Source organism: Centrocercus urophasianus, unplaced genomic scaffold (genome assembly GCF_019232065.1).
Source record: "Centrocercus urophasianus isolate 14NV4802_14NV808 unplaced genomic scaffold, USGS_Curo_1.0 seq_24, whole genome shotgun sequence".
In the NCBI taxonomy this organism is placed as follows: domain Eukaryota; kingdom Metazoa; phylum Chordata; class Aves; order Galliformes; family Phasianidae; genus Centrocercus; species Centrocercus urophasianus.
The window spans coordinates 3,350,695-3,363,091 of NW_024884800.1; positions in this window are offsets into that span (position 1 = coordinate 3,350,695).

Below are 12,397 nucleotides of genomic sequence, written 5' to 3' on the forward strand. Positions count from 1 at the left end.
TGCCACCCGCTGTGCGTGCCCAGCCCCCACCCCGAGCACGCCCTGGCACCTTGCACGCCTTGCAGCTGCCAAGGCTGGGTGTGCAGGTGTGCTCTCAGACGTGCTGCAGGGCACGGACTGCAGAGGGGCTGGAGCTGAGCTTTGGAGGTGAATGGAGGCTGTACATCTTTGGGGATAAAACGTTAGGGTGTGCATCTTTCCTGTCTGAGAGCAACTAACAGCTCCTCGGAGCGCAGAGACATTCTGTATGGAGATGTCGTCGTTCCATGGCGTATTTGCGAGTTCCTCGTGCTCTTTCCCCTTCTGGGCTTCACATCCCCCATCCGAACGACTCGGTGGGGTGTGAAAGGGCTTTGTCAAGGTGCAGAACACAGCCCGGTGGTGAGAGGGGGCAGAACTGGTCCCTCACAGAGTGCAGCTGCTGGGCACTGCCTACAGTGCCCAGCATTGATTTCTATTTTGATTTCTAGCATTGATTCCATTTGATTTCTATTTCAAGTGAGCAAAGTGGCTGCGTTAGCCTGCAGTTATCCAGTGTGGGCTGCACGTCTCGCGTTCCCTTCAGCAGAGAGGGCTCCTGCAGTTGCCTCTCCTGATACTTTAACAGTCTGAAAGCCTGAATTAGTAGAGGTAAAGCACACCTGGGAAACACCTTAGAGGTACAGCAGGGTGCCCAGGCCCTGTTCAAAAGCCTAAGATGACAGGAAACTATTACATTTTATTAATAAGCCACTAATGACAGTTTCTTTGGTGTTTCCTGAAAATGTAATGTGTTGGCTTTGCCTTGCCTTCTGCTCAGGGAGAGCTCTGATGTCAGCAGCCAAAAATCCTGCTGAACCGGCCTAACCTGCAAATGAATGAAAGTCAGTGTAATCTTCTCTTATCTCTCCTCCGCCCCCAAATCCATCCACTTCAGGCATCACAGGAGGGCTAATTGACTGTTGAGCTTCCTTTTGGTGCAGACACCTTGGGTGACTTGGCTATTTTCTCTCAGTTTTGTTTCCTAAACAAGTCAGCTTCAAAGGCAGTGCTGGTGCAGGTGGCAGTGCTTTGTGATAAGTATCTCTGACATAACTAGGGGAGAAGTCTCCTAAATCAAGTGCTCACTGTTGGTAGTTGTGCTGCCTCTCCCAGGTAACAACAGTGAGAATTAGCACTGGGAGGGATGCTGGCTGTTGCTTTTCTTCCCTATTCCTTTAGCCCTCAAAGCAGAGACAGGTAGGGACTTTTGGGTGGAAAGGACTGGTGTGGAGTGGCTTGTCAGAACATGAGACCTTTGCAGGGACATGGCACTGTTCCTCAGAGCAGCTTTTGTAATGAGAAGGGCAGACATCTGTGGGAATGGTCTCATAGCTGGGGGCTCTGATAGCCACCTTACTCATCCTCCTCCACCCTGCAGAGCATGAGGCCAGATATGCTATATTTTCCATTCCTGGGCTGAAAACACGGTGGAAGCTTGGAGGTGAGGGAGACTGAGCTCTTTGCCTTGGCATCGGTTGGGGCAAACTGCTCCCTGCCATCCTGCAGGAGTGAGCAAATGGGAAGGCTGCACCAGGTCTGTGCCAGGGGGGGACAGGTCTCAAAAGCCAGCTCGTGGCAAAAAGGACCTACATCAAGGTCTGGGGAACCACACAGGGCACCCCTGTGCCATGGCCTATGCTTCAGCACAAAGCATGGGCTGAGAGGCAAAGCTGTAGGGCTGAAGATGTTTACTGAAGGGATGGGATGCAGGGCCTGGGCCATTCACCTAATTATTTGCATATGTGCATGTGAGCCTTGGTTTTTCTTTTGGTAATGCCCTAGCAGCAGTATCCAGCTATCACTAACTGCTCCAAATCATGGCTACAATGGGTGTACCAGCATGGGCACACAGGGACAGAGGGAAGTGAGCTGCTAATAGCTGAGAGAGGAGCACATTAATCAGAGTGGGTTAAACTTATTTACTTATACAGGCAGCTCTGGAACACACCTAAGGGGTATGGGTAGGAAGCAACCAGGAACAGGAATGAGGACTCCCAGCACCCAAGTGGGTGCATATCTCCTTGGTGCCATTTGCTGCTGCTGGCCAAGTCCCAGCTTCCTCTGCAGCCCTACATCACAGAGGAGATTTCGACTCCCTTTGTTCATCACTGTAAGGAGAAGTGAAAGAAAAGCACTGCAGATTAAGATGTAGCCCTAGAGTTCTTCCTTCCCAGCACACTGTTGTTTAAGTTGGTGTTTTCCAAGGGACAAGCCAGCCAGCAGCCACATGCATCCATCAGGGCAGCCATAAACCACCACACCGCAGCAGGAGGAAACGTGCTGGAGAAGACATATGGGCATGTTGGACCTACATCACCCAAGTGTGTCCTTGCAGACCTCGATGCTGTCACCAAACGGTTCACAGCTACAGTAGGGTTGCGGCCAGCAGTTGAAGCACAAACCTCCAGGCACTGGGTAAGGCTAGATATGAGACTTGTCCTTTCTGACCTTACACTGCAGATTGGTGACCTGTCTCCTCCTGGGGAGCTGGCAGGGGAGGAAATCACCCTGCAGGGTTTCCCCTTTTGTGGCAGCAGGATGTGGAGGACATGTGAGGGCACCTGCTTGCCCTGCCTGCCAGCATCCACACCCATCCCTTGTCCCCAGGCATCCCAAGCCAGAGGCACAGGAGCACACAAGATGGGCAGCCAGCAGTGTCAGAGATGACAATATTTCCAAAGGCTGGCACTATGTTTCATCCTCCTGGCTTGTGCACAACCTTTCAGGAGACTGGCTTGTTCCTTTTATCTGTAAGCTGATGTTTAACCAAGTTAAGCATATTTAGCTTTCATCTTTCTTCATTGGCACTGTTGACTTCAAGCCTTCTTCTCCTCCCCTGAATTTCACAGTCTGTAAGCATCATGCTTGATTTGCCTTTCTGTGAACACAGGCTTGTCAATGTGATGCTGTATTTCATGTTCATTCTGTTTGGTTTGCACAAACTCCTGGATTATTTCTGGTTGTCTGTCCACACCATGGTAATGATGGTTGGACCATGGCTTGATGGTTGGACTAGATGATCCTGGCAATCTTTCCAACCTTAGTGAACCTGTGATGCTACGAATGAACAGAAAGTGGAAAGCTCTGTAGAGAAGTTTCCTAAGCAACTCTATTCTTCATGTAATTCAGCAACTGTCATTGCAACTGCAGGATGGCATAGTTTCCTTTGAGTTCAGAGAGTAGAGGAAAGATGCAGATAAGGGAAAATGAAAAAAGAAGATGCTGCCTGGGAACAGTCGGACTGGTACAATGCAAAACTATGGTGTTCCATATTTTCTTGTTTGAAATTGCAAAACCAGAAGGGTTCTGCAAGATACAGCTCTACTGTGTTTCCTCCCCAGGGTTACAAAATCTGCTTGCAGGTCACCATGCGACAGCCAGAGCTGAAAAGGCAGAGCTGTGCCCTAGTGGGCACTCTCCAGGCAGAAGAGCTCCCAGGGAGCTGGCAATAACCTTGCCAAGGGTAGGTGAGTCCATCTTTTCACTGCTTTGTTGTGCACTTCTTCCTATGTGCAATAAATACAATTTTGATACATAAAATTGGTGAGTGAAATAGGGTTAGTCACAGGACTTCCTGACAAAGCTCGAAAACAAGCTTTCCTCACTTCCTTCTTATGAAAGTTCATCTCCTCTGCTGCACTGACTTCTTTGTTTCCCTCTTCTCCCACTTATCTCCTGATTCTGATTGGTATCTGAGTCAGTCTAGTAACCATTTTGCCTTGCAGCAGCCTTTCCAAACACAGCAGGAGGATGAGGCTCTGGAGTGCTCTCTCAACACATCTCCTGGGGATCCTTTTGCACTCTGGCAGATTATTCTGCCACCTTCCTCATTCACACATTGAGAAAGAGAGAACCAATGTCCCATGTATTCAGCAACTCGTTAGCAATGAATGCTAATGGGGTCTGCAGTGTTTCCTCTTCCCTATCTCACTCACATCCTCTGTGTACTTGAACCTTTGTAGTGGCAGTTTCCTGGACTGAACACACTGCTGTAGGAGAGGGTACTTACCTAAGTCTCACCATTATTTACATTTCATTTAGAAGCATGCCTACTTTTTTGGATGCAAGACCAGCATGCATGGAGGATGCACCAACTGCTGTGAGTTCTATAGATGCAGCTGTCTGTCACCCTCATGCCATTTAGTCTCCCCAGTAACATTGCTGGCCTTGATCCACATATTTATGCCTGACTTCCTCATCAGCACAACAGGTAAATGTACGTAGTAGTTGGATCAGATTAAGCAGAGCTCCCAAAGCAGCTGGGAGAGAAGTAACTTATGATTAACCTGCTCTTGGTCAGTCCTAGTTGGAAGAAAAATTACTCCCTATGCACAGTGCTGTACTTGAAATTTCCCTTCCCTCCTTCAGTCTCTACCACTGAACCCACTTAGACCAGCTCCCAGTGTTGGTGTCTAGGCTTTATCCATTCACACAGAGAGGCCCTTGCATGGAGTTCTTTGTGTTTTACCTATGAGGCTCTGCCCATACAAGAGTGATTGCAGAACTTAGACAAAACTGTCAGCTCTTCTGTCACCTTGTTTGCTCCTCAGCCCAGTTCTGGGCTGGTTTCAGCATTGCTTGAGACTTCATTTCCTGGTAACAAGAACTGCGAAGGCAGGAAAATTTCCAGATCACCTTACTTACATGCTGAAATGGCAATGAGAAGCCAGCAAGCTTTTTTGGAAGCTCCATTTTTCCTCTCTATTCCTGTTATATTTTATGCTAAAATTAGCAAAACTCTGAACTGTCCTCACCCTCTCAGCTTCTCAGTGGCCTCTCTTTCCCCCTTACTGACCTTAATAATGTCATGAGCATCTCCTGGCTTTCTCTACATAAGCCACCACCTCTGATGTTTAGCAGCATGCCCAAAGCTGGGCACTTCTGTTCTCATCAATTGACAGCCCAAGCAAAACATAGATGTTGAGCCTCATTTCCCACAACCCAGTGGATTTTGAACATTTTTCCAAAAGATTTGTTCCATACTCTCTTCTTATTGAAGTCCTCCTTTGACAACCAGCTCAACTTCACGTGTCTTTCATGCAAACAAGAAGTTTCTTCTGAGGTTCCCAGTGAAGGCCATGTTTGTCTCTTTGTTCTCTGGGAGAAATTTGGGTAAGATGGACCAGAGACAAAAATCTCTCTGTTCCCTCTCCTAGGAAGGTATCAGCTTCCTGCATACAATGTGCATCTCTGCTCTGGAAAGGAGTTCAGGAACCACAATATTATCAGGCTGTCTCTTCACATCAGTTCCTGGCTCAAACACATTCAATTCATTCATTAAAAAGACTTGTTGCCATTGTTACCAAGTTCCAGCTGGAGGCTCAGGTGGGTCTGCATCAGCCAAGCTACGGTCCTGTCTCTATTAGGGCATTGTCATTAATAGTAAAGGTACACAAGGCAAATACAGCACTGGGGTCTAATAGCTGTGGCAGTAATACAGTCCCAACTATTCAAGCTCACTGTTCCTTTTGGGCTCAGCTTGCAGGTGGGTAACACTTTCCGCTGCTGGGAAACGGGAATGCAAAGGCAGACATGGAGAGCAGAGGGCTCTGCAATTGGTGCTCTGCTCTGGCCTTGCAGAATCTGTAGGCAGAGACAAGGGCAGGGGGTCTCTCCCATTTCTGACAGCTCATTGAGGAGTTGCGTGATTCTTTTAACTGAGTGCCACTAAATCCTTGCTGCTCCTCACACAGATGCCAGGGACAAGTGCTCTTCTACAGCCACATCCCAATGCCTTCTCTCCCTCACTGATTTGGGGCAACAAGAAACTGGCTGTATTTTGGGGTGATCCCAGCCCCATGCAAGAACTTACAGTGCTGCAGTCTCTTCCTATCTGCCAACATCACTGCAGGGGCAGTGAATTTCTAAGCTGTATTCCTCCAAGGAAACCATGAAGTTATTTCTAGCTTTGACCGAAGTTTTCTCTTCTGAGCATCCCCGTCTGTGCTCCCCACCAGGCTGTTTTCAGCAGGTACCAATAGCTGTGATGTGCCAGGAGCACTTGGAGGGCTGCCCGTGCATTTTGCGAGCCCTGTTGCCACGACACTGAACGCAGAGCAGATGTTTATTTCAACAGAGATGGCTTTGATTCCTCTTCAACTTTTCTCTTTAGCTGCCACCGTGTGTGAATGCTTCTTCCCAGGAGCCAAGCGCTGTCGGGCCCAACAGGCAGCCCTTGTCACTTCAAACAGCGTGAAGGGAAGCGGGCTTGCAAGGCATGTGGCAGGGCAGCACCAAGCAAACCGATGGCCCTGGCAGGTTTTAAGCCTCCCAGGAGGGATGAGATGGGCTGAAAATGGGTGTGCTTAAGTGTGCATGTGTCTGTATGTGGGCACAGCTGTGTGTGTACATACAAGTGCTCGCTTGGCTCTGGCTGGATGATAACAGCTTGGTAAGGCGAGGGAAAAGCAGTCTCCTGCTCTCAGCTGGTGCTCCTAGCAAATTCATTGTTCTGGTCCTTTCTTCTCAGTTTCCTTCACCATAAAATTGCTGCCTTGCTGCAGGCCTGGACCAGTGTGCATGGGGTGCATATCTTCTGGATAGTGAGAGGAGCCAGACACCAAAAAGATCAAAGATGCAATAAAAAGGTGAGTAGATCCCTTTTAAAATGAAACAAAACAAAAACCAAAACAGTAATTCCAAGTGAGAATTACTGAGACAAGCTGCTATTTCTCTCTGAAGCTGTCTTTCCTATTCTTTTTTCATTCCTCTTCCTAATCCCTTCCTATTTCTTTCCTATTCCTATTCCTTCTTAAAAAGTTCCTCTCTTTCTACTGTCTCTCTCCCATAACCCATCCCACCTCTCTCTCTCTTTCCACCCTTGGCTGGGTGATGGCAGAAGGCTGCTTTGGGGTATCAACCCATGTGAAGCAATTGCTTTTTCATAAAGAAATCTGGATTTACCAGATCCAGTTTCCTGTTGCTATTTCCTTACATAAAAATGTTTTTAATTCTATAAATACCTTATGTATTTTACTTATATATATGTCTGAACCAGCTATGCAAACAAGCTGTGCTGATGGGGCTGGCATTCTGCTTGCCCACTGGCAGGGCCTCTCACTCACTTCCTTTACCCCCTCCATTGCTGTGGCCAAAGTATTTTTGGTATTCCAAGTGCGCGAGCTTTGCTGAAATTTTGGTTTCCTGCTATGGGGGGAAATTAGAGCAGAGAAGATTTATTTAAAAGAATAAAGTATATTTGCAAGCAGGGAGGAGAGTATGTGAGAACATTCCTTCAAGAAGATCTATGTTCTGTGATGTTAAACTACTGAACTGTATATAATTACATACGTGTGTGTATAAACACACTGTTTATTTTCCAAATGAAAGCATAGGTAAAGCGTATATGTAATGACAATGCAGAAACACAACATTTAGCACTATCTCACTTCTGCACAGGACTACCCTACCGAGGACTGGCTTCTTTAAGCCAAATACTACACTGAAACATGAAGTTCACTAGGACAAGGATCTTTTTATGACAGAGGTGGAAAATTTGCCCTTGAACCTATGAACAGACCAATCTTTAGTCACATAGTGACTCACAGCTCACCACACGGGCACAACACGCATTCAGTTAGCTCAGCACCTGCGTAAAGACGACTTACTGATATTTTGATTATATCCAGGAATAACTCCCAGGAAAAAGATGGTGAAACTGAGCTGCAGGATTATTTAGGACCATGGATATGGTGTCTCCCTGTTCTGGCAGAGCAAGCAGCTCTGCCTACAATGGCAGGAGAGGTCTTTCATTCCAGCTGCGTGCCGTTTGGCCAAATGTTAACCCTCCAGGTGAGACTTCAACACAGAAACGGGCAGATTATGCCAGACTGAATTCCTGTCTGCCATGGCAGCTTGTCTGACTGGAGCCAGTGGCAGCGACTTTGGGAAAGAGTGTGAGAATGGAGTTAAGCCTGGCAGTGCTTGCACACGCCTGCAGGGTTTTGCAGCTCGCATACTTCCTCAACCAGAGGTGCTGGTTTTATAAATAGTATTTCCCTATGTTTTTTTCTTTCTTCCATTACATTGTCCAGTCACTTCTGGCCTGTAGCAAAGAGTTCCCCAGTGTAACTATACCCTCTATGAAGAAGTACCTACTTGTGTTTGTTTTGAATTTGGCACCTGCTTGTTTGATTTAATGATTGTTAGCCTTTGCATGGAAAGAGATGGTGAACGAGCATCCCTCACCCACCCTTTCCATTCTAGGTGTTTATCTCAGCCTGATTATTTTCCTTAAAACTGCTGGAAGTGACAATTAAAAAAATAGTTCAGCTATTTCTAAGACTGCAGGAAGGTGTGTCATTCTGCCCCTCTAAGGAGAAGAAATGTGTCCCCTTGCTTTTGAGGGAGGATGCAGAATGTGGTAAAGCAATCATCGCTGTGGATGTGCCATTGTTGTCTTCAGCATGAAGTGCACGGTTCAGATACATCATGTGAGAACTGGAATATCTAAACACTTTGCTGACACTGGCAGATGTGGGTAGCTGAATTCTCTCAATAATCCATTTGTGCTGTAGGAGCTCCAAGCACCTGCTGGCCAGGGAAACCCAGAACTGGAGGAGGCTTTTTGCAGCCAGTTCTTCTGGTGGCATCATCATCTGCTGTCACTGTGCTTGGAACGAGGGGAACCTCTACTTTGTGTCCTGGCACTCACCTATGTACACGTAGACAGTGGGAGGCTGGAAACAATTACACAGATCACAGAGGAAACAGAGAAGGGTGGATGCTGCAGGAGCTGGAGAATGAGGGGAGGCAAGGAGTTTGGATGCAGGATGTCAGCAGGGAAGGCATGGGAAGAAGTGGATGTTTCTAGACCAATGGCAAGGTTTTACAATTTTAACATATTGACTGGATGTAGAAATATCAAAATTGGGATTGATGAGATCTACATCTATCTTCCACGTGAGAGACTACCAGCGATTCCCAGCAGCAGTACTGGAAATTCTGCAGCTGCTGAATAACTTGCCTCTAAGTCAAAGTGACTCCTAGTGCCCGTGAATCAGAGACTGATTTATGTCAAGGAATGGAGAAATTATATCTTTCCAAAAACTTTTTCATTCTTCCCTTTACATCTCTGGTGATCTCATTAATAAAATAAATATATAAATATGCAGCTTTTTTTTTTTTTTTTTTTTCTCACTCAACTTTCAGCATCCAAAGTGTCTTCAGTGGAGGTTTCCAAATATAAAGACAGGGAAGGCATTGTATTTTACCAGTTTGGGGATGCAGTTTTCTGCTTTTATGGAAGGACCCTTCAGCTATGCTGCTTTTATTGTGAGGAAGGTATGAGGAGTCCCTTAAGCCCACAGCTATAAAATAAGATATTCTTCTGCTCACCAGTGTAATGGCATTCATTTAAGTTTGGAAGTGTGAGAGAAATCTCTGCTGTGTTTATGATAGGTCTAAAGCAGCGAATGCGGTACAGGTAATCCCAAAGAGCCTTGTACTTTTGCCAGCTCCCTGCAGCCTTCTGGTGAAGAAACAATTGTGCTTTCACACCAGCAACACCAATACAGCAGTTGAATTCACGATACAACAGAAGGTCTGATTTGGGTCGCACTGCTACTGTGAGGCCCAGGAGTTGTCTTGTGTGGATTATAGACACAATTTAAGTCTTGGAAAACAGCAGCAACAGGCATTCACATGGCGGGCTGTGACGGGGCACAAGCCTTTCGTACAGCAGTATCAGCAACTGACCATCTGGCTTTCTTAATGAACGAATGAGATTTTGCTAATTACAGAGTGGCACACAGTATTACAACCCTTTTCTTAGATGTTATGGTGCCAGCCTACCTCACTCCTCTGCCTGGCTTGGTGATTCAGTCCTTACGTGCCTGTCTGATTTCTCAAGATTCCCTAGCAGACTTTCCTTCCTGGCTGTGCTCCCTGTATCATCCCGTGGTTTTCCTGGTGTGTGTAGCATAAACACATTGTACCGTGCATCCCAATAGTCCTGTTCTTATCTTATTAAATACATTTGTTACAGAGCCTTTGTTGTATGTGGTTTTATGCAAGTCTGAAATGTATAAAAGGCTGAAAGTCTCAGTATATGGCCCTAAAACAGAAAGCATGAATTGGCAATTCATACTCTGATTAAAAGTAAAGAAGTGCCTTCAAGATGGAGAAGACAATCCAGGCAAGGCTGAGATAACTGGTTAGCAGATTTTAGGAACAAAAATCAAGGTAACTAAAAGAAAAGCAGAGCTTCAGAGCCAGAAGAGGAACAGAGGGAAGCAGAATGGTGATGCATTAGCAGTTGGAACAAAACTGCTCTATTTCCTTTCCAGGATTTTTTCAGGGATCATCTTCTAAAGATCAGTACGAGGTAAGATGAGAAGTGACTTGGGTATGTTAAAGCAGAATGAATCAGGCACAATTTGGAATTGTTGAGTGGATATTTATTCATTTATTTACTGAGCTGCTGTACACAATTAAGAAAGCTATTCATCACTAGAAATCCTCTTTCTGTCCCAAACATTTATTAATTAAAATATTTTAAAATTTAAGTGCACAGTACAAACTTTCAGAAAATGAAATATTCCACTCGTTAAGCTGATCTCCTTATGGGCTCCTGATTAACCTAGATGTATAACTGTGCTTAGAAGCCTTTTACAGCTATGTATTTTTTAAATAGTGCAGAAGAGTTGAAATATTTTAATAACGGCAAAGGCTGAACAAAGTGGCAAGTCAGAAAATAAAGTAATTCCAGCATGAGCCACAAGTCTGTCCTTAGCTAACTTCACTGTGAGTTGTTTTCTGGTTCAAACCACAGGGAGTTAAGGTTGGAAAAACTGCCGAACTCTGAAATTCTTGGCACTAGCATAACCTTACCTTACACAGAGGTGTTTTGTGCTCCTTGGCACGGTGCAGCATTTCTCCGTGTTGTAATGGAGAGAGACCTCCTTTGATCACACCCTTTTTGAAGGGAACCACCCTCTAAATGAGGTACGGACAACAGTCCAATATCTCACCTGACCTTTCAGTCGCATGGCTTTCAGGTCCATGGATTTGTGAATTTGAGCAAAGTCCTCAAAAGTGGTGAGGTGCTGAAACAGGCTGCCCGGGGAGTCTGTGGATGCCCCATCCCTGGAGGTGTTCAAGGCCAGATTGGATGGGGCCCTAGGCAGCCTGGGTTGGTATTAAATGGGGAAGTTGGTGGCCCTGTATGTGGCAGGGGGCTGGAGATTCATGATCCTTGGGGTCCCTTCCAACCCTGTCCATTCTGTGATTCTGTGATACTGTGGTATTTGTAGCTGAATATGAATGTGACCACCTCTTGTGCTCTTGCTCAAAAGGGTGAGGGGAAGGTCATAGGTCATAAAAGATGTCATTTTTAGCTTGAATTACCGGCAAAATTTTAAGGTATAGGAACATGAATCATGCAACACGGAGAGGTGACTCACATATGAATGAGAAAAATGTCGCCCTAAAACAATGCAATTTTCTCCTCCCCAGGCAAATCATTTGCACAGGGGACACCGGGGTAGGGGCACTGTGGCTGTGTCTGATGTTTTTGATGGATGAAAAGCTTACTTAACATGAGCCAGCAGTGTGCTCTTGCAGCTCGAAAAGCAAATGGGATCCTGGGCTCCATCAGAAGAGGGATAGCCAGCAGGGACAGGGAGGTGATCGTCACTATCTGCTCTTGTGAGGCCCCATCTGGAGTACTGCGTCCAGATCTGGAGCCCCCAGTACAACAAAGACAGACAGCTGTTGCAGAGAGTCCAAAGGAGAGCCACGAAGATGAGCAGGGGACTGGAGCACCTCCCCTACAAAGAAGACAGGCTGAGGAAGCTGGGCTTGTTCAGCCTGGAGAAAAGAAGGCAGCTGGGTGACTTGATTGCACCCTACAGTACCTAAAGGGAGCCTACAAACAGGAGGGAATTAAGTCTTACAAAAGGTAGATAACAGCAGGACAAGGGGAAATGGTTTTAAGTTGAGGGAGGGAAGATTTAGGTTGGATGTCAAGGGGAAGTTCTTTACAGAGAGAGTGGTGAGGTGCTGGAACAGCTGCCCAGAGAGGCTGTGGATGCCCTGTCCACCCCTGGAGGTGTTCAAGGCCAGGTCGGATGGGGCCCTGGGCAGCCTGGGCTGGTGTTAAATGTGGAGGTTGGTGGCCCTGCCTGTGGCAGGGGCTTGGAGATTCGTGATCCTTGAGGCTCCTTCCAACGCTGGCCACTCTGTGATTCTGTGTTTGTGAGCACTGCGCTGGGTAGGACAGGGCCTGCAGGGGACAGGGCCCTGCCACAACGCGCCTGGGGGGGGGCAGAGCGCCGTGACAGCTCCGCAGGGCCCCACAACACCGCGAGCAGCCCCGCCCGTCTCACACCGCGCTCCCGGCCCCGCCACCGCCCGGTCGCTCCTCCCCGCCCGGCCC